The sequence below is a fragment of the Lycorma delicatula genome, chromosome 4, assembly GCF_047948215.1.
Source record: "Lycorma delicatula isolate Av1 chromosome 4, ASM4794821v1, whole genome shotgun sequence".
Classification (NCBI taxonomy): Eukaryota; Metazoa; Arthropoda; class Insecta; order Hemiptera; family Fulgoridae; genus Lycorma; species Lycorma delicatula.
Genome location: NC_134458.1, coordinates 123,865,910 through 123,892,779, shown reverse-complemented (window position 1 = coordinate 123,892,779; position 26,870 = coordinate 123,865,910). Strand labels below are relative to the sequence as shown.

At 30.6% G+C, this 26,870-nt stretch overlaps 1 protein-coding gene across 5 annotated transcripts in view; it reads left to right on the top strand.

The window, feature by feature from the left end:
- Positions 1-26,870, top strand: part of Cen (cerebellar degeneration-related protein 2-like) — a 593,469-nt gene that overhangs the window by 357,859 nt on the left and 208,740 nt on the right. For 2 of the 5 annotated variants that reach the window (XM_075364148.1, XM_075364147.1), the window contains exon 1: positions 23,202-23,449. The exons of 2 other annotated variants lie outside the window; for them this stretch is intronic. The gene's annotated coding sequence lies outside the window, so the exon portion shown is untranslated. Of the gene's footprint in view, positions 1-23,201; positions 23,450-26,870 lie in introns of those variants that run through there. One more of the 5 variants, XM_075364149.1, reaches the window with a different exon arrangement.

The following is a 26,870-nucleotide window of genomic DNA, read 5'->3' as shown; positions in this document are numbered from 1 at the left end:
TTACATTGATTGATTGAATTTTTATGTGTAAAAGTTTTTGAGAGTTTTATTTATTTTTTTATTTCTTACAGTTATTTAATTGTATTGATTTTTATAGGTTTATATTGTTATTTAGATTCCTACAATTTTGAACATCTTAATTTTTAATATCACAACCAGTTGTGACTAAATACTTCTTGAAATATGCTAAATTTATAAATTGAATGTCACAAAAACGCTCCGTAAGATCTTAATAAAAATTTAATACGTGTCTACTGTAAAAATCGTATTACATGATTTTAACGCCCTACACAAATGTATATCAAATTAATAATTAAAAAATCAGTTATCGATAATTTGAAGTTTAATTCTCGGATTACAGGTTGTCGTTTAAACCCACCGGGTTGGTCTAGTGGTGAACGCATCTTCGCAAATCAGCTGATTACGAAGTCGAAAGTGCCAACGTTCAAATCCTGGTAAAGGTAGTTACTTTTACACGGATTTGAATACTAGATCGTGGATACCGGTGTTCTTTGGTGGTTGGGTTTTTCAATTAACCACACATCCCAGAAATGGTCGATCTGAGACTGTACTACAAGACTACATTTCACTTACACTCATACATATCCTCTGAAGTAATACCTGACGGTGATTCCCGGAGACTAAACACGAAAAAAAAGGTTGTCGATTAGAAAATATTTTTCGAAGGCGCTTAACATTTATTTATGTCCTCTAGTTATGTATTTATTTTTTTTTTTAACAAAACTTGCAGTTTTTTTTAATTTTTGTTGTAAAATATTTATTATGAAAAATCATTTTTATATGATGTCAGCAAATGTAGGTTTTATGTAAACACGTAAAAAAAGAAAGCCTACTTTCGTTGAAGTAATGATAAAAAAGACAAAATTTGATGAGAGATATATGATATTTTAATACACCTTCTAGAATTTGTTTTTTGAATTTGTTGATCTTAAAAAAATCGTATAAATTAAAACAAAAAAGAAGACTAATATTACGTTTTCCTGCGTTTTTAAAAAATATAATAAACGATTTTTTTAAAAATATTTCCTAATAAAATAATGTTGAAAAGGAAAAGCTTTAAATTTTTATATTATTTCTTTTTTTCTAATCTTTTTTTATTTTTATTTGCTAATGCTTGGCCGTTCCGAGTGAGAGTTTTTAATTGTGTAGACTATCTTATAAACTAAATTTTTACTTTCATTTTGAATTGTTTACAGCAAAATTGTATTACTTTATAAGTTTTAATTTTTTGTTTTATTTATAATTTCAGATAGAAATTATGTGTTCTATTTATTTTTTTAGAATTACTAAAAATTATGTCTATTTGAAGGTTTTTTGTTTACTTTTTTAATGGCTCTTGAACGTTTTCTTTGCTATTTTAAGATTATAATCCCTCAAACTCAGATGTTTTCTTTCGTTAGCTAATCTATAGTTACAAAAACATTTTTGATTATGTTATGTATTTTGGATTATTAATATACTTTTGATTTTATTTTATTTTTATATTCCTTTTATTATAATATTTAAAAAAAAACTGGCAAAATATTACATGACTTTCCCGGCTATTAATAAAAAATTAAAAGAATTAAAAGCCAAAAAACAAACATACATATATTTCACAGAGGTTGGGAATAAATTTTAACAAACATTTTTCTAAAAATATTTATATTTAGGTTAAGCTTAACAAATTTGGTTAAGTAAAATTTTCTTTAAATCTAACAGCCACTTCAATAGAGACTAAAAGAAGAAAGAGCAAGTTTTCAAGAAAACCTTTTTTTCATTTTAGGCCTGCATTTTCTATAATTTAAAAAAAAATTGTGAGGCATTTCTTGATTATATATATATATATATATATCTGTATACGAAATATAAACTTTCAAAACATTTTTGAGAAATATTTTAAGCCGAAGGGAGAGACTAAAAGAAAAACATATTTCAATTTTAAGTGGTGGAGGTTGATTTTTTTGGAAAAAAGTTTTTTGATTATTTATATACACTACAGGTAACAAATTTGCTTTAATAAAATGTTCTTTAAAATGCCCCTGAAGAAAATCGAAATTGGTTTTTTCGCGATATCCCCACTTTCTTAGCGAATTTTTTATCAGTGCCCCATATAAAGAAATATTTGAGTCAAATTTGAAGAAAATTTGTGTGGTTAATCCTGAGATAGAAGGTCAAAATAGTGCGACGCATAAGTACGCACATAGATATGATTTTTGGTGTAGATGAACTAGTTGAAACGTAAAGATTTGCAAAATACCCGATACTGTATTTTTCACATGTTTTTATTGGGATGTGTAGGATTAAGTAGAAATTTTTGGTATCATTTTTCACTTTTCTAAAAATATTTAAAAATAATTTTTTTTAATTATTATTTTTTTAAATTTTTTTTTAATTATTCGATAATTTAAAAAATTAAATACATGTTTTTTATTATTTTCCTTTATCTCCCCTCGGTTTTAATATTTTCTCAAAAATACTTAGTATGTAGAGGTATCGAGAAGTGGCTATAATTTTATTAAATTATAAAAAAATTCAAACCTAAAATGCTTTTTTATTTTAGCCTCTATTGAGAAGAGGCGTTAGATTTAGAGAAAATTTTACTTGAGCAGATTTGCTAATCAGTAATAGGATATGTGTGTTTTTAAATTCCAAAATGTATAGAGAATTAAATTACATTTACGATTTTTTTGATGATTTCTTTTTAATTTAATGAATTTAAAAAATTATGTTTATTTTTGTTTTTTATTAATCATGTTTAACTAGAAACGGTGTGTATTATTACAGTTTTAATACCTGATATATAAGATCTAAGAACTATATTTTAACTAGCTTATGAATGTACAATTATAACCTGTATATCAGGTTTAACATAAGCACATACTGCTTTCAAAATTATTGAATTAGATTTCGTATCGTTGCATTATTTTAATTATTTTACATACATTATGGAAGTAGATAAATCTATTTCTATAAAAAAAAAAGATTAATTAAATTTCAATGTGTTATTAGAATATTTCAAGGTTTATTTCTTGAAGGAAGTTTAGTTGTTACATTTCCTGTTGTATTTTAATAAAAAAATATATAATAATAAAAACTAAAAATTATTGTAGGACTATTTTCCTGTTCTACTAACCGGTTTTACTAAGATGCACGTGCTCTGCACCTTAACGTACTGTCAGTATTTGCAGTACTTACGTACCAACCCTGCATTTTTGGCAGAACTGAAGAAATAGGGAACGATGGAAAAATTAGAATGTCTGGTAAATGTACTTTTTATATAACTTTTGTATAGATTTGCCAAACAAGAGTGAATCTAATGGCGGATGTGCACAGGGAGAATTAATGTGCATTTGGGAACAAAAACTAGCCATCTCCTCATGTTATTTTTATTTTTCATACATACATATACAAAAAGCGATATTAAGTAAAGACAGCTTTCTTCACGCATTGTTCATTCTCAACTGACTACACAATATGTTGGTCGTGTACAAATATATAAGGTTCTTCGTTTTTCACCCTGTTTGTGATTAAACTATAAATATATGTAATAATTTTTTTTCAGTATTAAATTCTTAGATTATGTGAAATATAAAAAAAGATAATTATTTAGTTGAGGTGCCTCACCCCGAAATCACAAAAAACATATAAAATTAATTCAAAATTAATATTTATTCATTTAATGATGTATTTTGGGTATCGGAAAATAAAAAATTGAAAAAATTTACATAGTAATACAAATAATACATAACAAAATGAAAATCGAAAAAAATACTTATAGTGAAACATTATATTTAAAGATATAAATATGAAAATAAATAATATATCTAACCAAACTTAGCCTGCACTCGCTTCGCTCGCTAACCTTGACTAATCAACAGTAATGTTTTGATCATTTAAGTAATAAATAATTAATTAGGTTAGGTTCAGCTCTTGATGATTGCGGTTGCGTTTTTCTTGCTCTGAGTATTCACGGTTATTATTGCAGTTTTCGTTAATAGTTGTTTTACTTTTTCGTTTTTTTGTTCGTTTTTAGTTTTTTAGTGATGTTTTTAGTAGTTCTGTTGCGTTTTTGTTGTTTGTTTTGTTTTTTTTATTTGTATCGCTATGTAAATTTTTACTAATTTTCTATTTTCCGACACCCAAAATACACCATTAAATGAATAAATATTAATTTTGAATGAATTTTATATTTTTTTTTGTGATTTCGGGGTTAGGCACCTCAACTAAATAATTACCAAAAAAAAATTGTTTTATTCCAGCAAAATTAGTGTTGCGAGTATTTTCTTAAACGCATCCTGAATACTTAAACGGCATCAGTTTTGTAGATTGTCTTACAGTTGAGAATTTTAAAATATTTTAGGGAAATTTTATTCTTATCATCCAACTAAAAATAAATATATATTATGTGTTGTTCCGTATTACGAACCTGAAAGCTTTCATTTTATATTATACTTGACACAATTTTATATAATTGTTATTACTTTATTCAAACACTGGAATATACTTTTATAAAGAAAAAAAAATGTATATATATATATATATATATATAAACATAAATGTAAAATATAAAATGTAAGCATAACTTTTATAAAAATAATAAATTTTAATTCAAATTACAGAAATTTTAAATTCCAGGTACAGGTTTTCAGTAAGTAACGATTGTAACGTTCTTGGTTTCAGTTCATGGATATCTTCTAGAAGACTCAATATGGCATTTTTGTACATTACAGAGCTAGATAGAACTGTAAGTTCAGTGGCACTTAAGTGATAGCCCTGAACTGATATAGGCAATTTTCATAAAACTTATCCTCGTTGCATCTACCATGATTAGCGTAAGGACGATTAAAAGTACTATGCTAAACGGGGAGAAATCAAAATCTGAGACTCCTTTATCTGGATTTTAAATACTGTGATGATTAGACTTTTTGCCTATCCCGCAGAACATTACATTGCTCAGTTATGTAGACGTTATCTGTTACATTTATTGCAGTTTTAAATGCAAACTTAAAGATTTAACCGTTTTCATACACCAATTATTGCAGTAACATTTTTAAATATTTAAAAAATACATTTTTCCTTTTTTTTAAATCACTTAGCGTATAAAAATTTTGAATTACCAATATTTTCTTTGTGGTATCAAAAAGAAATCCTTAAACTGAGAGGAAAGAGAGAGAGAGAGAGAGAGAGAGAGAAAGAGAGACTGATTGTGTAGTAATGAAACTGGAGTACAATAAAATCTTCAGTAGAAATTTTTTTTTTCACAAATATATAATTGTGTCTCAGAATAACGAATAAATGTATTGAGTGTCTCTGTAACTTATCTGAAGGAGAGATTGCCCAACAGTAGTTAATTCTATATTCCACTTTATTCTGCTGCATACTGTAACAGCTGCGGATCCAACTAGTTGATCTAAACCAAAAAAAAGCAATATGTATATATGTGCGTACGTATGTGTGCTTATATATCTGGATTGACCGAACAGAATTTCTTCAAACTTGACTGAAATATTTCTATATATTGAACATTGATCATATTAATTTTCTTTTTTCATAATTCGTTAAGGAAGTAGGAAGATAGCGCGAAAAACACAATTTGATTTTCTTCCGAGGCATTTTAGAGAAAACTTTATTAAAGTAAATTTTTTACCTGCAGTGCATGTTTGAATAATACAAAATTTTTTTTTTTTTTTAAAAATCAACCCCCACCCAGGAAAATTGAAATATATGTTGTTTTTTTATTTTATTATTATTTAATAATAAAATATATCTCTATCTTCCTTCGGTTTAAATAGTTTTCAAAAATGTTTTGAAAGTTTATATTTCGTGTATAGAGATATCAAGAAATACCTACAATTTTTTTTTAACGTATAAAAAATGTGGACCTAAAATTTAAAAAAGCTTTTTGAAAGTTTATTTTTGCCTCTACTGAAGGGGTAGAGAAAATTTAGAGAAAATTTTACCTATATATGAATATTTTTATAAAAATATTTCTTAAAATTTATTTCCCAATTCTGAAATACTTTTTTTTTCGTTTAATTTTTATTATTAATAGCTGAGAAAGTCGTGCAATACTTTGCCAGCTTATTTATTTATTCATAGTCAGGTTTTAAGTGTTACACATTTTATTAAGCATCCATAAAGTGTAATAGATTTAATGACTAAATAAAAAATGAAGTCCGATTTTGACGAATTAAAAAAAATAATAAAATTTGACCTTCTAAAATTAATATCTATATTTCACATTTTGAGTTGATTATTTTTTCTTTTTTGAAATTAAAAAAAAATTAAGAAATCCTATTATTGATTTTAAGAATTAAAATAAAAAATTATTATTTTTTTAAAACCATACTTTTTATATCTAAACATCGTACTAAAAAGTAAAACATAATATTTTCAAAAGTAAAGGACTACTGAAAAATAAAGTAAGCATAAGAAATGATTCAATTAAATTCAAAGAAAAAAGGATCTAAATAATGGATTACCCAGTAAACATAAATAGAAGATAATTTTGTTTTCAATAAAATAATGTGTAAAGTTATTTATTTTCGCAAGACCACAATGAAAAGCACAAGGCGCGACCTCAGTTTTATTTTGCACCTTAACTTTAGTTCATCCAAAGAGACTTACTAGATATTGTATATTGAAACCATTTGCATCAAAACCTTTGTCATATTTAAAGAATTTATATAGATATTAAATATGAAAGCGCGTCCCATGCTTTTCATTGTGGTCTTCCAAAAATAGATAACGTTACGCATGTTAATTTGTTGAAAACAAAATTATCTTCTATATTTGTTTACTGGTTATCTATTATTTAAATCCTTTTTTTCCTCGAATTGAACTGAATTATTTCGTATGCTAAACTTAATTTTTCAGTAGTCCTTTACTTTCGAAAATAATATTTTTTACTTTTTAATACGATGTTTAGATATACGAGTTTAAAAATCATCTGTTAACAATTTTTTTAAATTTTTTTAGTTTAAAATCTCTATTATATACTTAAATACCAGCTAATTAATCATATTGCATTAAAAACTGCACTCTAAGATTGACAATGTTTATGAACGTATAAATATAAAATGTATAAGTAATATGTAAATATAAATACATTATGGTGACGTAAAAAAACTGCGATTGTCACTGGTGTTAGGATTTTTTTTAAAACATGTTTTTAAAATTTTATTTTTTTATTAAATTAATTAATTTTCTAATAACATTTAAATTTTACTTATTATATAATTACAATGTTTTTAGTATAATTTAGTGTAACTGTTATAGAATCTATTTGTATTGAATATAAATAACTATTATAAAATCTATAAAAAAAAGTTAATATTATGATTAATATATTAAAGTATTCAGAAACATATGCAAAATCGAAACATACCGAAACCGCGCAAGCGTGAACCGTGGAACGAAGGTGAGTTAAAGAAAAGCATGTAATGAAGGAAATAGATTTGAGATTTGAGCATTGATTAATAATCACGGCATTGATATTATTGCAAGCATATTTATTGGCATTAGTGAATGGGATTTTTAAAAGATCAAGGACAGAGATATGGAAAATTTATATTTTTCTAGTTTAATAAGCTTATTACTTGGAAAAAAATTAGCGTTTTTCCTTCGTTGTATCACAAAAAAATAAGCCAATAATTTTTATTTTTATTACAAAATTATTCCTATAAATATTACATTAATCTTGAAAATTTGGTCTAAGAAAGAAAGTTGTGTTTTTTTTATTAAAAAGAATGTTTATTTATGATAATATTTTTTATTTCTCATCATAAATTAATGGATATCATGAATCTTTGTGCTATTCATTTTTTTTATTATTACCTTATCCTTTAATTATAATTTTGAAAAATATTTTAAAAAGTAGAAAGAAAAATATTACATACGTGATGCTCCTAGATTGCATTCGATAAATGCTTTTAATTGTTAACCTTTTTTGTTTGTTAGCCTATTGGTATATATATATATATATATATATATATATATATATATATATATTTTTACTAGCATCCCAGTCGCGGCTTTGCCCGCGCTATATGGTTACTTGCGTTTCCCGTCGTGGTCAATTTTTTTATGCGTTTTACTCAAGTAACCGGAGGCAGGTGCAGCCAGTCGCGTCGCACGTACAATAACAGTGGCAGTTGCTGTGTTGGTTTAGCTGCCGCGCCGTACACCGTCGCATCCCTTAAAAAGTCGAAACTCAAAAACTGAAAAATGTTTTGTTAGTTATTTATCTAAAGAGTATTTGTAAGCCCAAATCTACTGAGTATCTTGTAATGGGTACAGTCGGAAATGGGGAGATTTTGTAATCATTATTCAAAATGTTTTTACCTTTATTCTCTCCTTTCAAGGTCAAATTTTAATAAATGTAGAGACTGGTATGTATATATTCACATGAAGATTTCTCACACCAAAATGCTTGTTGATATCTTTATTTGTTACCGAGAAATTAAAAAAAAAATAGTGCGGATTTAAAAAACAATTCAAAAATCAATTTTAACCCTTTAAAATCGGAATTTCAGAAAATCTAAAAATTAATTTTTAGATGTTGGTATGAAGATTGAACACACCAAAAATCAAATTTGTATCTTCATTTGTTTACCGAGAAATTAAAAAATCAGTAAATTTCATTGTTACTCCATTTTAAATCCTTTAAACTCGAAATTATGAAAATCCTTTCTTAGCGTACAACTTACACCGTAAGAAGAACGTATATACAAATTTTCATCAATTTATCTTCGGTAGTTTTTGCTGGCGTTAATTATGACATATTGTTTTATATATATATATATATATATATATATATATATATATAAATGAGATTCCAAAATTATTATTTCATTTTCTTAATGATTTTATTAAGTAGTTCATTGAAGCTGAATTATAAGTATGGAAGAATAACAAAGTGTGAGTATAAGTACTAAAGATTTTTGAGTAACTATTGTCCTCAATTTTTCAGTGCACTATGCACATCTTCATAATTATAGTGTAATTTATGAGCAGTAGTAAATAGTTATAAATTAAATTCATAAATGTAGTTCTCATTCCAAAAATCATTTTATTATTAAAATGGTATGTATGTATATAAGCATAAAATTATTTTTATTAGATATAAATTAATTTTAATATGATATTGTTAATATTATTGTGTTTGAAATCATTGTTCTGTTTTTTATTTCTTATTTTATGATTAATTCTGTTATTTATATTATTGACTAATTTTTATTATTTTAAATTCCAGTCCAGTAAATCAAGTTATTTTTTTATTAACAACTAGTGAAAATGCATTTTGATTAGCGCATTCCGTTTTACTGTATTATTATTATTATTTTCCAGGTTAGGTATGTTATACTTTACTACTTTTATTTACATAACAACCTATTTTTTTACAAGTTGCTGAGACAGGCAACTATTCCACGATTAAGAATAATGTGTTTACATGATACTTTTTTAAACGTCTTTTTTATCTCTGCAGTTTTAGAAAATTTAATTAAATTTCTAGTAAAATAAGTGTCTCAATTGCGTAAGTGACCATTAGTACATGAGAATTTAAATAACCAGTTATCAATGAAAAGTATAGTAAGACTTTCCCGAAAGACCATTTTTATTATTATTACTGTTCTCTCAATTATTAATTTATGTATAACAAAGTTACTTATCTTTACCTTCTACATAAGTGAGATTATTACATATTGGTATAATATAATTGAGTATTACTGTTTGATTTAATGCATTGCTATTTATAGATTTTATATGTACTTATAGTATATCTGACTATATATATATATATATATATATATATATATATATATATATATACATATATATGTGTGTGTATATATCGTATGGTGTATATAATTTTTTTTATTTTTTACAAAAAAAAATATATAATTTTTATTATTGTCTTAAAAACTATATATTGGTTTTATATATATATATACCATACAATAAAATAAAAACAAATTGCTGATCAAGTAGTTAATATATATATATTTAATAATGATGTTTAATATATATGTCATTATCGTTATTTTATATTAAAATAACATGTCTTTAAGGGATTATTTTTATGTTTTAAAAGTTCCCTTAGATCATGGTACCATTATTTGGTGGCCGATCAAATTCCTGCTCGCATATTAAGTTAATCATAATTTATAGTTTCATATTGTGTTGGTTCCTTTTCTCAGTATCCGTTACAATTAAAAAGTTACATATTTTTTTTAATAAATCTCTATTGGCGTGCTGCATACGCAAAGTTAATATAATTTCTGTTTTGACGGTTTTGTGGCATATATTTTATATAAATCGTTAAAAAGTTAGCTTTTCCGCCATTTTTGGGGGTTATTGTGTTACAATAGAATAAATTTTTGACTCATAAAATTTATATTTTTATATTTCATGCACTTTAGTAATTAGTGCGTTAGAACCAACTTTTGTTAGCTTTTTTTTTTCTCTCAGCTCCCCTGGGCCGGACCGACTTGTTGGTATTACGCCGCCCAGGGGAGTGTCTTTAAACTCAAATAGGCCTCCCCACCTACCGGCTATATACCGGCAAGGCAGGTCGGCCTATCGGTTAGCTCTTTTTGAGAGTTCTTTATCAATATTGCCCCTATGGGGACCCAAAAGGGCAATACTAATACACCACGCCAGACCCAGTTCGCCGCGACGCGGTGCCGGGTCCCTTCAGTATTCAGTGTGCTGTTGCCTGACTGTTACCCGTGGAGTCCTTGGTGGCTCATCAGTGCCAACACACCGCAGCATGCTGGACCTCACCAACAAGGCTGTCCACCCAGTCCTATTCTAGCCAACACCTTGTCTTCTCTCATCGGAGTATTTCTGTAGAACGACTTGTCTAACAAAACTAGCAAAATTATTCCAGTTTCATTCGCTTCTTAGCATCTATTCTATTGTTGTCTCTGGATAACACCTCACATACCTGTGAGTGCCTTACTATGTCTAAGTGTGTCCCACCTATTGCACTCAAAAAAGGTGTGCTCAGCATCATCTATCTCGTTGCAGTAGTTGCAAATTGGCTCTTCTCTCTTGCCTATTCTGTGCAGGTAGTTATTGAAGGAACCATGTCCTGTAACAAACTGCGATAGGTGATGATCAACCTCACCAAATCTTCTCGACAACCATGGCTTGATGTTGGGGATGAGGGTTCTCGTTCATCGACCCACAGCTTCCTGCGACCATCTTTCCTGCCAGATATTATAAACGGCATCCCTGACCTCTTGTTCTGGCTTGCCTTGTGCCCTCTCCACCCTCTTTTTTGCGATTAGGTCAATAGGAGGTGTACCCGATAACACGCACAGGGCGGCATAGGACACTGTCCTGTATGCGGACACAACACCTAGGAGCACACACCTGTGCGTCCTCGCCAGTCTCTCTTTGTTGCGCCTGATGGCGATAGAGCGCCACCAGGCCGGAACGGCATACATAAGCGAAGACACGACGGTGGTCGCCAGTAAACGGCGCTTTGAGGCCCGAGGGGCATTCTGCGATGACATAATGATGTTTAGACTTTTTATCATCCTTTCTGCCTTGTTGCATACATTGACTATGTGCTCGGTGTATCTACCGTTTTTCTGGAGGATAACTCCTAAGTACTTGATGTTATTCGCTTCTTCTATAGCATGACCGTTGATGGAAATATTGAACGGTTCTAGCACTCTTCTACCCGTAAAGGCAATACACCGGCATTTTTCCGTAGACAGTTGCAGACCCCTAGACCTCAACCACTCCTGTATAGTGTCGATTGCCGCATACACCCTCTCCCGCACCTCCAAGACCGTCCTTCCCTCTACGAGGACTGCAAGGTCATCTGCATAAGCCAGGACCTGGACGCCGACAGGAAACTCCTTCTGAAGGAGTTCATCTATAGTCACCAGCCACAACAACGGCCCCAGAACAGAGCCCTGCGGAACTCCACCGTGCATTTGAAAATGTACTGTTTCTTCCTGTGCTTCCACCAGACATCCTCTGTTGGACAAGTAACATTCAATTTGCCTACGCAAGTACGGGCTGAGGCCCCTAGCCGCAATTGCGTCATTAATATGACCCCAACCAATAGCCCCGAACGCGTTTTTTATGTCTAGTGATAGCATCAGTGGAATTCTCCTGGTTCGCCAAGTGCCTCTCTTCACCTCGTCGGCCCATCCCGAAATTCGGCAGATAGCCTGCAGGGTGGATCGCCCCCGCATAAACCCGACTGGTTAGGACTGATTCCGGCTCCCTCTTCTAGTTCTTTGATGATGCGGCGAGCCAGCATCTTTTCTACTAGCTTCCCCATCATGTTAAGGAGGCTCAGGGGTCTATAGGTTATATCTTCCTCCGAAGAGGTGCCTTTAGGTAGGAATACCACTCTGGCCTCCTTCCAGCAGTCGGGGAAGTCTCCGTTCTCCATGCCATGGCTGGCAATCTCGAGCATCTCCCAGGGAGCCTTCTGTACCAGCCCCTTGATCACTGCCGCGGGAATCTTGTCCGGGCCAGAGCTCTTTTTGGTTGCCAAACTCCTCGCCGCAAGTTGTAGCTCTTCCATGGTGAATCTTCTATTGTCGCAAGGTGTGGATCTCACGATATCAGGCACTGTATGCGGGAACAACCTGGCTACCTCCCTTGCAACACTGGTCTTATTGAGGATAGGCATACGTCTCCCGAACTTTTTGGTCACAATACGATATGCCTGGCTCCAGGGATTGATGTCAAGCTCTTCGCAGAGCCTGATCCAGCAATCCTTTTTACGTCTCTTAATAGCCTTATTGAGCGTTCTTCTTGCCTCGAGGTATCTATTGGCTATTTCCTGGTACCCTTCTCTGTTATTTCTAAGAATACGTTGTTTCCTTCTCCTAAGGGACTGGAGCTCTTGTCTCATTGCTTCAATTTCAGCAGTCCACCAATATACGGAGCGCCTCCTTGTATTGTTAGCTGCCATTCTGTCCATTTCCTGCTTTATTATATTAGATAAAGCCTCAGGTGATTGTTGATGTCTATCAGACAGTCTACTTGCAGTCCTGTTGACGATTTGCTCTATTTGTACTGATGAGAATCTCGGTGGGGGGGAGTGCACTTCACGCCTGAAATCTACGTCTTTCAGATCCAAGATAGAGGCGTGGTGATCGCTCGCTATATCTTCTGAGAGAACCATCCACTGGTACTGGTTCCTCCTCCACCTACAGTCCAGGAATGTGAGGTCAAGCACTGACCGATGACCTCTCGCTACGTACGTGGGCGTATCGTCATTAATGCAGATGCAGCCGGCAGTTTCCAGGAGATCGGCAAGGATCTGTCCCCTCCTGTTGGTGTGTCGACTGCCAGCCGCCACCATTTTGCTGTTAAAATCACCCAACATTACGATCCTCTTGGTTGAATTGGTAATCACACCTTGTAAAGTGTCGATGAAGTTAGTAAAGTCCGCGATCGCAATGTTGGGCGAAATGTACACACCCACGAATAGAGTTGTTTCGGTCTCAACAGACACCACGCCACTACCTCTAAACTTGAAATTCCATTGTATACTATGACTTACGTCCATAATGGCAACATCTCCCGACATATCAACAGTCCATCCAAGTTTGGCAGCTTCATATTTATTGGGTTCGGTGACCACAAGGAGGTCTACGTTCTTGTCTGCAACAACACGACTAATTAAGTCGTGGGCGAGAATACTCCTATTGGCATTCGCTAACATAGTCCTAATCATGCAATTTTTTCTTACATTGCCATGCTCCAGTCCTGTGTTCACCGCTCTTACAATCGAGGCATTGCTTAGGTTCAAGACAATCCGCTATCTTGTGACCTCTGCTATCGCAGTTGAAGCACGAATCGAGCCTATCTGGGCCTTTACATTCGTGCCTTCTATGGCCCGTGCCCCAACAACGGTAGCAGCTGTCTTCATCTTCCCGGATGTACGTCCGGCAACTAATCCATCCGATTCTTATTCTTTCCTCGACCAGTTTGCATGCCGCTCTGTAAGAGGTCATGACCGTAATATTTTGTGTCTCGCCAAAACCTTTCCTCATGGATGTTATCTTGACTTCCTCGCTAGAACCCACGTGATTTATAATGGCAGCCATAACCTCTTGCTCTGTTGTGTCATGCTCGACATCTCGCATGTGCACAACAATTCTCCTTCCAGCTCTGCTTTTTATATCAACGTGAAGGTCGGCAGCCTTGTCCCTCAGGATAGATGTAAATTGTTCCGCTTTCTCTGCATCCTGTATCCTAACGTGGAGCTCCTCGTTACGGCCCTTTCCCAATGAGATGACGTTATTTGCCTCCTCGCTGGTGACAGCATCCTTCATGGACCGGAGGAGCTCCGCGTACGTTTTTCCTTCCGCCTTAACAATCACTGTTCGGCTTTGCTCCGCCGGTGGAGTAGCCTTCTTTATCGGGATTTGATTATTACCGATGTGCCTGGTCCCACCATCCCCTTGGAGAGTTAACACATATACAGGTGTTTCCCTTGCTCTGAAGATATAGGATATGATCTTCTTGGCAAAATTTCCCATACTGCCCGAAGGCAGTATGTACGCTGAATTTGGTGACTGTATAGCTATCTTTTTGAACGCCTTCAATAAACAAGAAAGGGTTTCCTTTTCCGGGGCTCCCGAGTCATAATGTATCTTAAATTTCTTCTTCTTTTCTTCAACGGTTTGGTCTCCTATTATAGTTATTTCGTCTTTTATGATGTCACCAGCTGCGAGTTTGTTACCCATATCCTGCTCACCTACTCTCCTTAAATTTCTAAGAGTACAGGTGTCTTTGACTTCAGGTGGAAGGTCAGTAACCAACTTTAGCTTGCCCCTAAGTGAGTTAGGCCACCTTTTAGGGAGGAGCTCAATGAGTTCTTCATCACTCAAACCGCTGGTCAAAATATACTCCATGTAATCGTCACCCGCAATAGGGTCCGTTTGGGTAGCTTGGGAAGTCTTTGTGTCTGGAGAGGACAGCTCGGAAAGCGCATTCAGTCCCTCGTATACTCGCCTTAGATCCTGTTCATGGGTCGCAATGTACTTATTCAAACCTGGGCCTAAATGCTGTTTCAACGATATCAGTATCAGACCCAATTGGTATGCTAGACTGCTCACTGTATCGGGTGCCTCTTCTTCCTCCTCGGAAGATCCTTGACGGAGCCTCTTCTTCCCTTTTAGATCGGTTTTCTTGACCGTCGCCGATTTTGTCATGCTGCTGCTACTTTGGGCGGATGTACCATCCATAGGGAGTGAACCACGTCTTCGCATGATATAGTACTGTACTCAGGGGGCCGTCCCAAGTTCTACGAGTACCCACTCGGGGGAGGGGCCCCAAAAAAAAAATTGGGGGGGTTGAGGGGGTAAGAAAAATGTATGTGACCGAAAATGGGGTCAAAAAATTTGGGGGGTGGTCGTGGGGGTAGGGGGTTAGGGAAGGTTTTGGGACGAATTTATGTCCAGGTAGGAAGGAAATCGAGTGGGTAGTTCTCGAGATATTAGTAGAAATGTAATTCCCTATTAAAACAGCTCTGAGGACTTAGAAAAAATCTCTACTAGTACGACGGTAATACGAGAGAATAATTACAAGTCCTTGTTTGCTACAATAAACACGCCTGTATGAGCCTGTGTATTAACTTAGAAAAATTTCGCTAAGAAATATTATAATATTATACTATTATAACCTCAATAGTATATAATGAAACACTCTAAAAAAGTATCTTCTACTCACTCTTCTGAATTGTATGTAAACTCAATTTATACTTCTTCACTATTGATAACTTATATCACTTCAACACCTTATAAAAAGTAAATTATAGCTATTTTAATTCACTAAAAATTCACTGAATAGTTTGAAAACTAAAAAAACACTAATAAAAAAGTAATTCCGTCCAAAACTCTTAAAAAGTTTCAGATCTAGTCCATTAACCATAACACTTTAACATCCAATTAACAAATCAATGAAAATACCGAAAAAACCTATCAAAAAAGCGACAAAACGCGGAGCAATAATAAGACGTCCTCACAGTATGAGTATCCAAACTCGACTCCCAACTTTTGTTAGCTTACATCGTTATTGCATCACGATTATTACAAATTGTTAATTTTGGCGGCAATTTGAGGTGATCCCGACAAGCGTACGCGATCGTTCGTGTATTTTTGTAATCCTCTAACGATGCTTAATCCGAAATCAAAATCAAAATCTGAGACAAAAAATGTTCACACACATACATATTTAATTCAATAACTTTTGTTCGTTGAAAATCAATAAATGAACGTAAATGACGGACGTTGAAAGCTATTTTAAAAAACCGATTAACAATTTGATAAACCAATTAAGATAAAAATGCTAGAAAAGGTAATTTAAAAAATGTATACATTTTATGGTTTCATAATAGCATATTACACTTAGATTATATTTAAAATTAAAACTTTTTTTTTTAAATTGAACCCCCCCCTCCCCGCAGAAAAACGTTTAAATTACACTGAAAAGGAAAAAATAATTTTTCCACTGCTTCCTCAATACAATTTTTGAAACTTATTTTTGAAGTCAGCACCAAAGTCAAATAAATTTGTAATCTGTATCTCGTGTACTTGTAATTCATTTAACATTTGGCGCCGACTTCAATAAATAAGTTTCAAAAATTGTATTGAAGCGTAGTGGAAAAATTTTTCTTTTTTTCTTTTCGGTACAATGCTTCAGATTTCTTTTTTTGGGGAGTCGATTCAATTTTTTTTTTTCTAAGTTTGTTACGGTACTCAAATTACAAAGCACTACACTCAGTAAAGCGTGAACGGTCTTGACAAAAGCGTTTTTACGAAAGACCAAGCTTATGTTAAGTCGAGTGAAGGCCTTAGAAGGCTTATTTGTGTGATTTGGAGCTTAACTAAGTACTAAATAAATCACATGATGACAAATCGTTGGTAGAGATGCAAAAATTACGCGCTGTGTATTTCATGTTTTTTTTTTTTTTTTTTTGTAAATCCGCATATGTTTTTTTTTTATTTGTATGGATATTAAGCCCCCTCATCACAGCGCCCATTTGGAATTAATTCTGAACAAGCATAATAATTTGGCATTAATCAGAACCTAGCAAGATAATTTTTTTGGTTTTTTACTGAATTTCTAAAAACGTTCCATACTGATTTTAATGAAATTTACATAAAAATTTACGTCGTTTATTAAATGTAATAATAACTAGGTTTCCTGTTTTTAATTTAAGATTAATGTTATTTAATGATAATAATTAATATTGATAAACAATTAATAAAAATAAATAGATATCTTTATTTTAAATTTATTGTACTCTTCTACGAAAAATTAATTTACATGTTTTCCTATTTATGCTTATGTTTAAATAATAACATTTTTTATATGTATTCTACCAACGTTAAAGAATAGTTTACTTTTATGTTCTCCCTTATTTATTAATACTGAAACTTACAGATTATCTAATAAAAAAATTATTTTCATCGCCTGAGTAATATAGGAATTTTATGATATTTCTTTGAACTATTTATAACTTTAGAGTTTTTAAATAGTAATGTTTATATATTTAATTTATTTTGCTTTATGTTTCATGTGTATATCAGCGGATTGTATTTATTTTGTCGATCTACTGGATCGTACATATTTCCCTGAGCCGGCACAATTTTTTGTAAGGCTAAAAAAAGGAGTGTGGAAAAGTAGTGCCATCTGCAATCAGTCTACTCATACTGAATCGACAGTTAAAAATTAGTCGGATCAATCGATAGCTACATCTTATCGATTCAGCTCCCTTCCTCAAGATGTCCATTGTAATCAATAAAAAGTTACCTAAGATTTCTTTTTTTAGGATAGGGTGAATTATGATGATTGTAATATTATTACTAAGTTTATTAAACTTAAATATTTCCCCCCCCCAAAAAAAAAAAAAATACTTTGAGAGCAATATTGGGGGTGCGGAGTCGATCAAAATGTAAAAATATCGATTTTTAAAATTTGTCAAAATTTTTTAGATTTATTTAATTAAACTTTTAGTAGTATTAATAGTTAAATAGTTTAAAATTTTAAATAGTAGTAAACTATTTTATAAGTAAAGTTTTAATAGTATTAAAAATTTAAGTAAACCCAAAAAGATTTTGAAAATTTTAAAAAATCGATCCCCATATACGAGTCTCTGAACAAAATTTCATCAGAATCGATTTATTCAATCAAAAGTTATTAAGCTTCAAACACAGTAACGTAGTACATATGAACATTACCCCCTTTTTTTGTTTTTTTTTGGGGTTCCTGGGTCATAAAACGTCGAGAAATACAAAAATCCCACATCCCATTTTTTGACTGATTGCCATACGTTTCTTCTTGCAGCATAACTCTAGTGCTATGATGCTAGGAAAGTAAAATAGATAAAAAAAAAACACCTTTGATCATGGAATTTATTTAATCGGAAATGCTGTTTTTTACAACGAAAAAAAAGTGATTAATGAGCCTGTAAATACAACCGGGGTAATAGTTCATTGAACACAATAGTTTCCATGTAATTTTTTTTTTTACTGATATTTATTAAGCTTACAAGGACAAACTATCCGTCTCAGTGTTTTAGGTTCATTTCACTCCCATCATCAAATGATCTGGTGCAAACTGATTTTTTTTTTCATCAAATTATTCTTTTAATCGTACACTATCGTAAGTAACGACTAATCCCTGTATGGTTAAATATGTTAATGAGTGTGGTTTCAGAATTCCAATTCCAACTGGTAACTGTATAAAATGATTATGTCAGGAAAAATTTAATTGAATGGTCGAATGTAAATGCGCAAATAAGCAGTATCAGTTTTATATATGATACAATAATTCCAAGTAACATAAGAGTACTAGTATTATTGAGTGAGCAAAAAGTCGGTTGTATTAGGATTACAAAAGAATTATTCCCAAAACTCATTAATAATTTTTATTAAGATGTTCTTAATTGTTACTGACATTTGAATAATTTTTTTTTTTAATTTTAATAAAGTTATTTAATGGAATAAAAGCTAAAATAAATAGCGAAATATTATTTGTTTAATCCTACAACTAATTTTATGGGGAAAGTATTCCAAAATTTTTATCTTTTTTTATTAAGAATGTGGTTTTCCATCCTTGCTTTTATATTAAAGGCTGAGTCTTTTATGTAATATAAAAAAGAAAGAAAAAGTTAAAAAGTGATGAAAGAAAATTTATTTATGAATCGAATTTTTATAATTTACAATTTTCAAAAAATGTGTTACATTAAAATTGTTAATATTATTTTTCAATCAGTTTTTTGTATCGATACCGTCAGAAATACTTTTTTTAATAAGTTACTCCTAAAAGGTACTACTTTCGTCCAAGCTTTGAATAATTATTGTTAGCTTTTCTTTTTAAGGTTGCTTTATTGATCGGTGAAAAGCTAATTGTATTTCAGGATTTAACCGTTCAGCTGTTTAATTGTTTCCAAAATCGTAGTCCTTTACTTTTGAAAATATTATGTTTTACTTTTTAGTACGATGTTTAGATATAAAAAATATATAAATAGATATAAAATGCAAAAATAAGAAAAAATAAACTTTCAAAAAGCTTTTTTAAATTTTAGGTCCGCATTTTTTATACGTTAAAAAAAAATTGTAGGTATTTCTTGATATCTCTATACACGAAATATAAACTTTCAAAACATTTTTGAAAACTATTTAAACCGAAGGAAGATAGAGATATATTTTATTATTAAATAATAATAAAATAAAAAAACAACATATATTTCAATTTTCCTGGGTGGGGGTTGATTTTTAAAAAAAAAAATTTTTTTTGTATTATTCAAACATGCACTGCAGGTAAAAAATTTACTTTAATAAAGTTTTCTCTAAAATGCCTCGGAAGAAAATCAAATTGTGTTTTTCGCGCTATCTTCCTACTTCCTTAACGAATTATGAAAAAAGAAAATTAATATGATCAATGTTCAATATATAGAAATATTTCAGTCAAGTTTGAAGAAATTCTGTTCGGTCAATCCAGATATATAAGCAGTGTTACACATACGTACGCACATATATACATATTGCTTTTTTTTGGTTTAGATCAACTAGTTGGATCCGCAGCTGTTACAGTATGCAGCAGAATAAAGTGGAATATAGAGTTAACTACTGTTGGGCAATCTCTCCTTGAGATAAGTTACAGAGACACTCAATACATTTATTCGTTGTTCTGAGGAACAATTATATATTTGTGAAAAAAAATTTCTACTGAAGATTTTATCGTACTCCAGTTTCATTACTACACCATCAATCTTTCTTTCTCTCTCTCTCTCTCTCTCTCTCTCTCTCTCTCTCTCTCTCTCTCTCTCTCTCTCTCTCTCTCTCTCTCTCTCTCTCTCTCTCTCTCTCTCTCTCTCTCTCTCTCTCTCTCTCTTTCCTCTCAGTTTAAGGATTTCTTTTTGATACCACAAAGAAAATATTGGTAAATCAAAATTTGTATACGCTAAGTGATTTAAAAAACAGGAAAAATGTATTTTTTAAATATTTAAAAATGTTACTGCAATAATTGGTGTATGAAAACGGTTAAATCTTTAAGTTTGCATTTAAAACTGCAATAAATGTAACAGATAACGTCTACATAACTGAGCAATGTAATGGTCTGCGGGATAGGCAAAAGGTCTAATCATCACAGTATTTAAAATCCAGATAAAGGAGTCTCAGATTTTTATTTCTCCCCGTTTAAACAAATCTACTTAAAAATAGATGTGTTTAAAGTCCTTATTAATTATTTGAGTTCAAGGTGAATTTATTAAATGTAAAAAATAATTAAAAGTTCAAAAGTTCAGAAATCGGTATTGAAAATTATTTTGAGGACATATATATGTTAATGTAGAACGAGATGCAAGTAAAATGTGCTTTTTTCTGCATTGTGTGTGTTTTTAAGTAGTATTTTTTTAAAAATTCATCGATATAGCTACATTGTTTCCGTAAAAGAAAATCGTTTAATTGTATTTTAAATATATTGGTGGAAAGATTTCTCATATGGTTTGGCAGTTTTTTTTTTTTTTAAACGGCAATGGAAATATACTAAGGCCATTTCTCGTAAGCCGAAGTATCGTGTTGAGTTATACGAAATAGCCTAATCCACATACTCATGTTTTCAAAAAGTCTTAATCTCTACTATGTATTACTGAAAATAACCGGAAGGCAAGTAGAGTATAACAGAAATTGCTTTTCCCGCTACACTTTAGCCTCAATAAATATCTTTTTTTTCTCCGAATAGTTCACCTTGGAATACGTTAGATCACTTATTTATTTGTGGTTGTTTCTTTTTACTGTTTTTTTTATTTGCTCAGTACCTCTTCATTTTTTCTGATATCTCTTTCCTTCGTTCTTCAGAAAGTTCAGCTTTGATATTCTTTTGTTTTGGGTGCTTCTTGAAACCTTTTATTTTCATCTTTTAATACCTTCTTTAAAATTTATCTTTCTCTTATAATTTCTACAGCTATCTTTTGGTCTTCTTGGACTTGTGTGAACCATCTGCCTTGAGTTTTTTTTTTTACTTTGGAAGAAATCAAAAATTTGTTTAGTCAATCAACTTCTCTTCATTCTAAATAAGTGGGAATAAAATTCAGTTCATTTTTTCCTTTTCGTGTCTGACAATTTTTCAATTTTAGTATAAAGTCTGCTATTTGGAATTAATTTTAGCTGATTATTTTGAAATTTAGGACCTAAAGTTTTTCTTGTAATTTTCCTTTTTTTCTAGATTTTTTAGTAGACCTCCGTTTATTCATTGTGAAAAGATTATTTTTCTACGTTTGCCCCTTACCAAATCATGAAATCACTTTACTAGTATAGGATATGCTTGTATCTACCAGAGTAATATGCTTCTAATTATTTGCACTTATTTTTCTGTTCACGGTTGAACTTCATTTAGGTTAAACCTAATTATTTTTCTGTTCTGAAGTTTCTCTGTTCAGTTTCGGGGTTCTTTAAATATTGGTAAAAAGTACATGTTAAAATATGACATGACAGTTTATTTTAGTTGCTTCTTTGCTACAACATGCATGATATGTTTGTAAGTTTATTTATTTATGGCGAGGATGTACAACTCCAGTGGTCACTTCTCCCACTCTATACAGCAATTTTCCCGGGCTGTCGTCTATGCTTCTTTTCATTGCAAGATTTACTACTTACTTTCTATAGGTTTGCCTCTTCTTCTATATTCAGCTGGCGTCTATTCAAAACCACGTTTTGACGTGTGTGTTTTTCGTTTTACTTAGCACCAACTTAAGTTTCATTATAATATTAAATCTAAAATGCTTTAGAAAAGCCTGTAACTACTTTATTATGATGTCTATACAGTATTAATAAAATATTTTTAGAATTCTCTAAAATAGTTCTGATTTTATTTTATTATGGAACCTCATTTTAGCGCATAAAATTTTTTAAAAAAAACCTAGAAAGAAACTAGAAATAATTTAGCTCCAAATAATGAAATCCGCGATTGATTCTGTAGTCTCTATATTGATGATTCAAATAATAAATAATTAATTAGTACAAAACATCAAGTACAGGAAATATTGTACATGATTTTACTTATCTTCTCAGCTAGGTTTTATTTTTAATATGAAATATATTACAGTAATTTGATAGGTTGAGATTTGTAAATTTCTTTTAGTAAAAATAGTAGGGAAAAGGTAATATCTACAGAAGTCTATGAAAGCCAGTACATGACATTTCTTAGGTACAATATTTATTTTATTATTTGTATGCATCACTGATAAAATACACTATCTCCACAGTCTTCGGTCGGTGAAGAAAAGGAATAAATTTAAGCTTCTTAAAGAGCGAACAAGTAATGCACCATATAGCTTTTATTCTATTGTATTTTATTACCAAGAACGGTGAGTCACTGACAAGTAAAGTAGAAGACAGGTGTCGCGACTGGTTTTTTACGATGAAACTGCTTCTGATTATTATTGGTGGGGGGATACATTGAAGTGGAATGGAGGGAATAGGGTAGTTAAACTACGGGTAGACGATGCTGACGTCAAGGCGAAGGACAGAGTATGCATTCATGCATATATACATAACACACATACTGCATTAACCCCTGGTTTGGTAGGCAGCCAGATAGATAAATGCTATATAGTGATTAACCATGACAACAGCACGTTGCTATGGTAACCAGCCAGCCGTCTCGGCTCCATTGCTCGGGTTCATAGTTACGAATAGTAGTCGACAATGAGCCTTCGTCCGTGCTGTGTCGTGTAAAGTGTCGTCATTTGTGTCTTTTTTTCATATAACATCTTCTTTTTTTTATGTTTGTTTTTTTATCGTTTAAGTATTAATTTTATCTCACTTGTTCTCTTTATCAGTTCGTTTTGTTCTTTTATTCAGTATTTTATCTTAAATTATTTTATTTATTATAATAATTTAATTGTTAATAATACGGAAACGTAATAGATTTTTTTTTTTGTTGAAGCTTTATGGTAATTACACGTATTTTAGTGTTTTTTTCTTTTGAAAGTATCGTAATGCGTAAATATTACCCTTTATGAATTAATTAGAAGAAAGGGAAATATATATATGTACATACAAATGCATGGGCACAAAACAGTAGAGTGAAAGAGAGTGAACTAGTAACTCTTTTGTTACTGGCTATTTTCAATAGCCAACATTATATAGATTTTCTCATAACATCTAATCTTATTAGAACCCTTTGAAAGGTTAAATTTTCAAACCTTTTTAATAATATAAAAAGACCTTGTATAGAATGAAATTTTATTAATTACATCAATTCGTGTATTCCACCAATTTTATGACGTGGTTATTTGCTGAGATTAGTCTTATTTTGTTAAAAAAAGTACCAATTTACATTTTTATAGAATATTTTTTGGTCATTTGCTTGTTTGATTTTTTTTACTAAAACTGTATGTACTTATTTACGGAACTTTGGAGTGTTGTAAGTTGTATACTGTGCAAAAAATTCGTTAACTTTAACAACAGGTTCAGCAATAACCAAATAACAATAACTAAAACATTTAAATTAGTGATATAAGCGAAAGTTAGCAGATCATATAAAACCGTAGAGTGCTGTTATAAATGTATCATTGTATACTAGCAATTGATTGCAGATATGATATTTTATCGATCTTTGTTTATAAAATTATCTTGGGGTTACAGGCTGGAAACATTACTAAATATAAATAAATTTCTTGCAGCATTAATTATTATAACCCAGGAATGTAAAAATTACATAAATTTCTTCATTTTAATGTCCATGCTTTGAAGTAGTAAAAAGTATATAATTCTTTTTACGGATTTCAGTTTATTTTTTGATGAACCTTTCCTTATACGGAAGGTAATTCATATTTTAGTTTATTTTAAGTTTTATTTTGTTTGATTTTTATAAAAAATGAGTGATACTTAGCACGTTGTTATATCTGACATGGTTTATAACATAGCAACAATGTATTTAAAACAATGTTACGTTTTGCGGAGAAACATGTGTTACCATTATAGATTTCAATGTACATTATGTATGTTTTTTTTAATATTATGTTCAGAATCTTTATTAATTGATCTGGGACAAACTAATTTATTCTTAAGTCTAAGACTTTGTTACTAAATTTAGTAAAGACTGTTTAGTCTTAACTAAATTATATGCTTAAAAAAAATATATATATATAAATTTCGTAAAATCTATATTATAAAGGAAAAATATTTTTGAAGTCAGTGAATTTTTTCTTTGAAAACATTTTTTAAATTAGGTTTATTACATTGTAATAATATGATAATTTAATTGATTATATATCTATAAAAATAAATTAAATTAGTAATAGAATATTTTTAGCTAATTATTTTTACAAGCATATTTTAATACAAATATAATAATTGTTTTGTTGTAATGTTTTCACATGGAATGTATTTCCTCTTCGTGTTATCTTAATCTGCTAGAAAAAATAAAAATAATAATGACCTTATTTTTTATTTATCTTGAACATGTTTGTGTGCACAACAAACAGTATATATGCAGTATATAACAGTATATGCAGTAATAATATATACACTGTATTCCAGGAAGTAAAAATTATTTTAAATTATTGTTACAAAATTTCCTCGATAAGTCATACATTTCGCAGACGTATCATAAATACAGCTGGGAATCAGGAGATTGACATTTTTTCACACTTCCTGTCTATGGTTAAACAAAAAATGACGAAATATGTTGGCAAGTAGTTTTTTTTTCATCCAAATGTTTTAATAAGTATTTTGTATTCATGTGTTATGGTTTAGAGAAGCTGTAATACTCGTATTACGATGTCATTAGTATATTGCGAGGAATTTTGCGCTGGTATGAGGCAAACGAGCTATTGATAATGAAGAATTAAAGAAATTACTGCTTTTAGTTTTATCTACAGAATTAAAAATATCTTTTATTTTTTTTATTTCACTGCTGTTGTTTGTCATTATAGATAAAATTTAAAAAAAATTATAATAAAAATACTTAATTTTTTATTAATCTTTTAGTTGCATTAATTGCTGTGGTTTTAACTACTAAAATACAAATACTGTGTAGTGGAATTGCATTTAAGTTATTTAATCTCGATTCCCTTCAGAAACTGGTTTGACCTAACTTTGATAGTTGATATTTTATCTTATTTTACGCTCTTTAATTTCTACTGGGTAAACCGTTCCATATGTTGCAAAATTATCAGGTTATAAGTAAATTCAGTTTACCATTTTATCTTGGACCTACATTCGCATTGATAATAAACCATTTATCCTAATTTGATTAAATACAAAGAAATATTTGCAAGAAATAAAATTAAATAGTAATACAGACCTGTTTTTGCACCGCTTCCCCTACTTATTTTTCTCCTTAAACAAATGTTAATATTATTAACGTTACATTTATTTTTAAAAACTGTATCATCTTGTTAAATAATGCTAGATGCTAATTGTATTTTCCTGGGTATAAAGTTGTATATAATTCCTAATAATGCTAAGTTGGAAAGCTGCGTATTTTTGTTTCATACTCCCCATATTTAAAGGAAAAAAGTTGTTTGTAATATTTAAATCCTAAGTATAGTACGACAATATCACTAATTCTTTTATATCAATCTATTATTTTTTTTTAAGTTTGGCCTAAAATTATGAAAATCTATAAAAATAGGATATCTGCATATCCAATAAACCGGTAAAAGAAGAGTGTATGATGTAATGCTATTTGAATACTGCTATTTTTAATGATATTAAAATTCTTAAAAAATATATGGTAATTATATACAGTTACAAATTTACCTCTGATTTTGATAAAATTTGGAATATACCTTATTTATGACTTAAGTTATTCGTTACGAACGATTTTATTCGTCGGAAACGCCTTTTATCCGTTTTATGTCGCTCCTAAGTTACGCATTATCCGAACGTAGAATTTCATTATTTGCACTATAATCGTGCAATATAAATTATTTGCTTACTAAATAAGTTTGTTTCAATTAAGGTTAAGTTGAGCAGAAGTCTTGAATTGTGATTTCATCGGATAAATGACTGTAAGTTTCTATCAGATTAATAAATTACTTATAAACCGATCTAATCTTAAACTTGACGTAAACCTAACCAAATTAAATTTTACTTTAATTTACCCCGTTTTTTTTTTTTGTCTTCAGTCATTTGACTGGATTGATGCAGCTCTCAAAGATTCCCGATCTAGTGCTAGTCGTTTCATTTCAGTATACCCTCTACATTCTACCCCGTAATTTTACTTAAATTTTATTATTTACTGTGTAAATAATAATATACATTTTACGTATACCGAAATGTAAAGCTTAAGAGGAAAGAAAGGTGTGTCTTAAGCTTTCTTTCTTTTTCTTTTTAGCCTCCTGTAAGGTATTACTTCAGAGGATG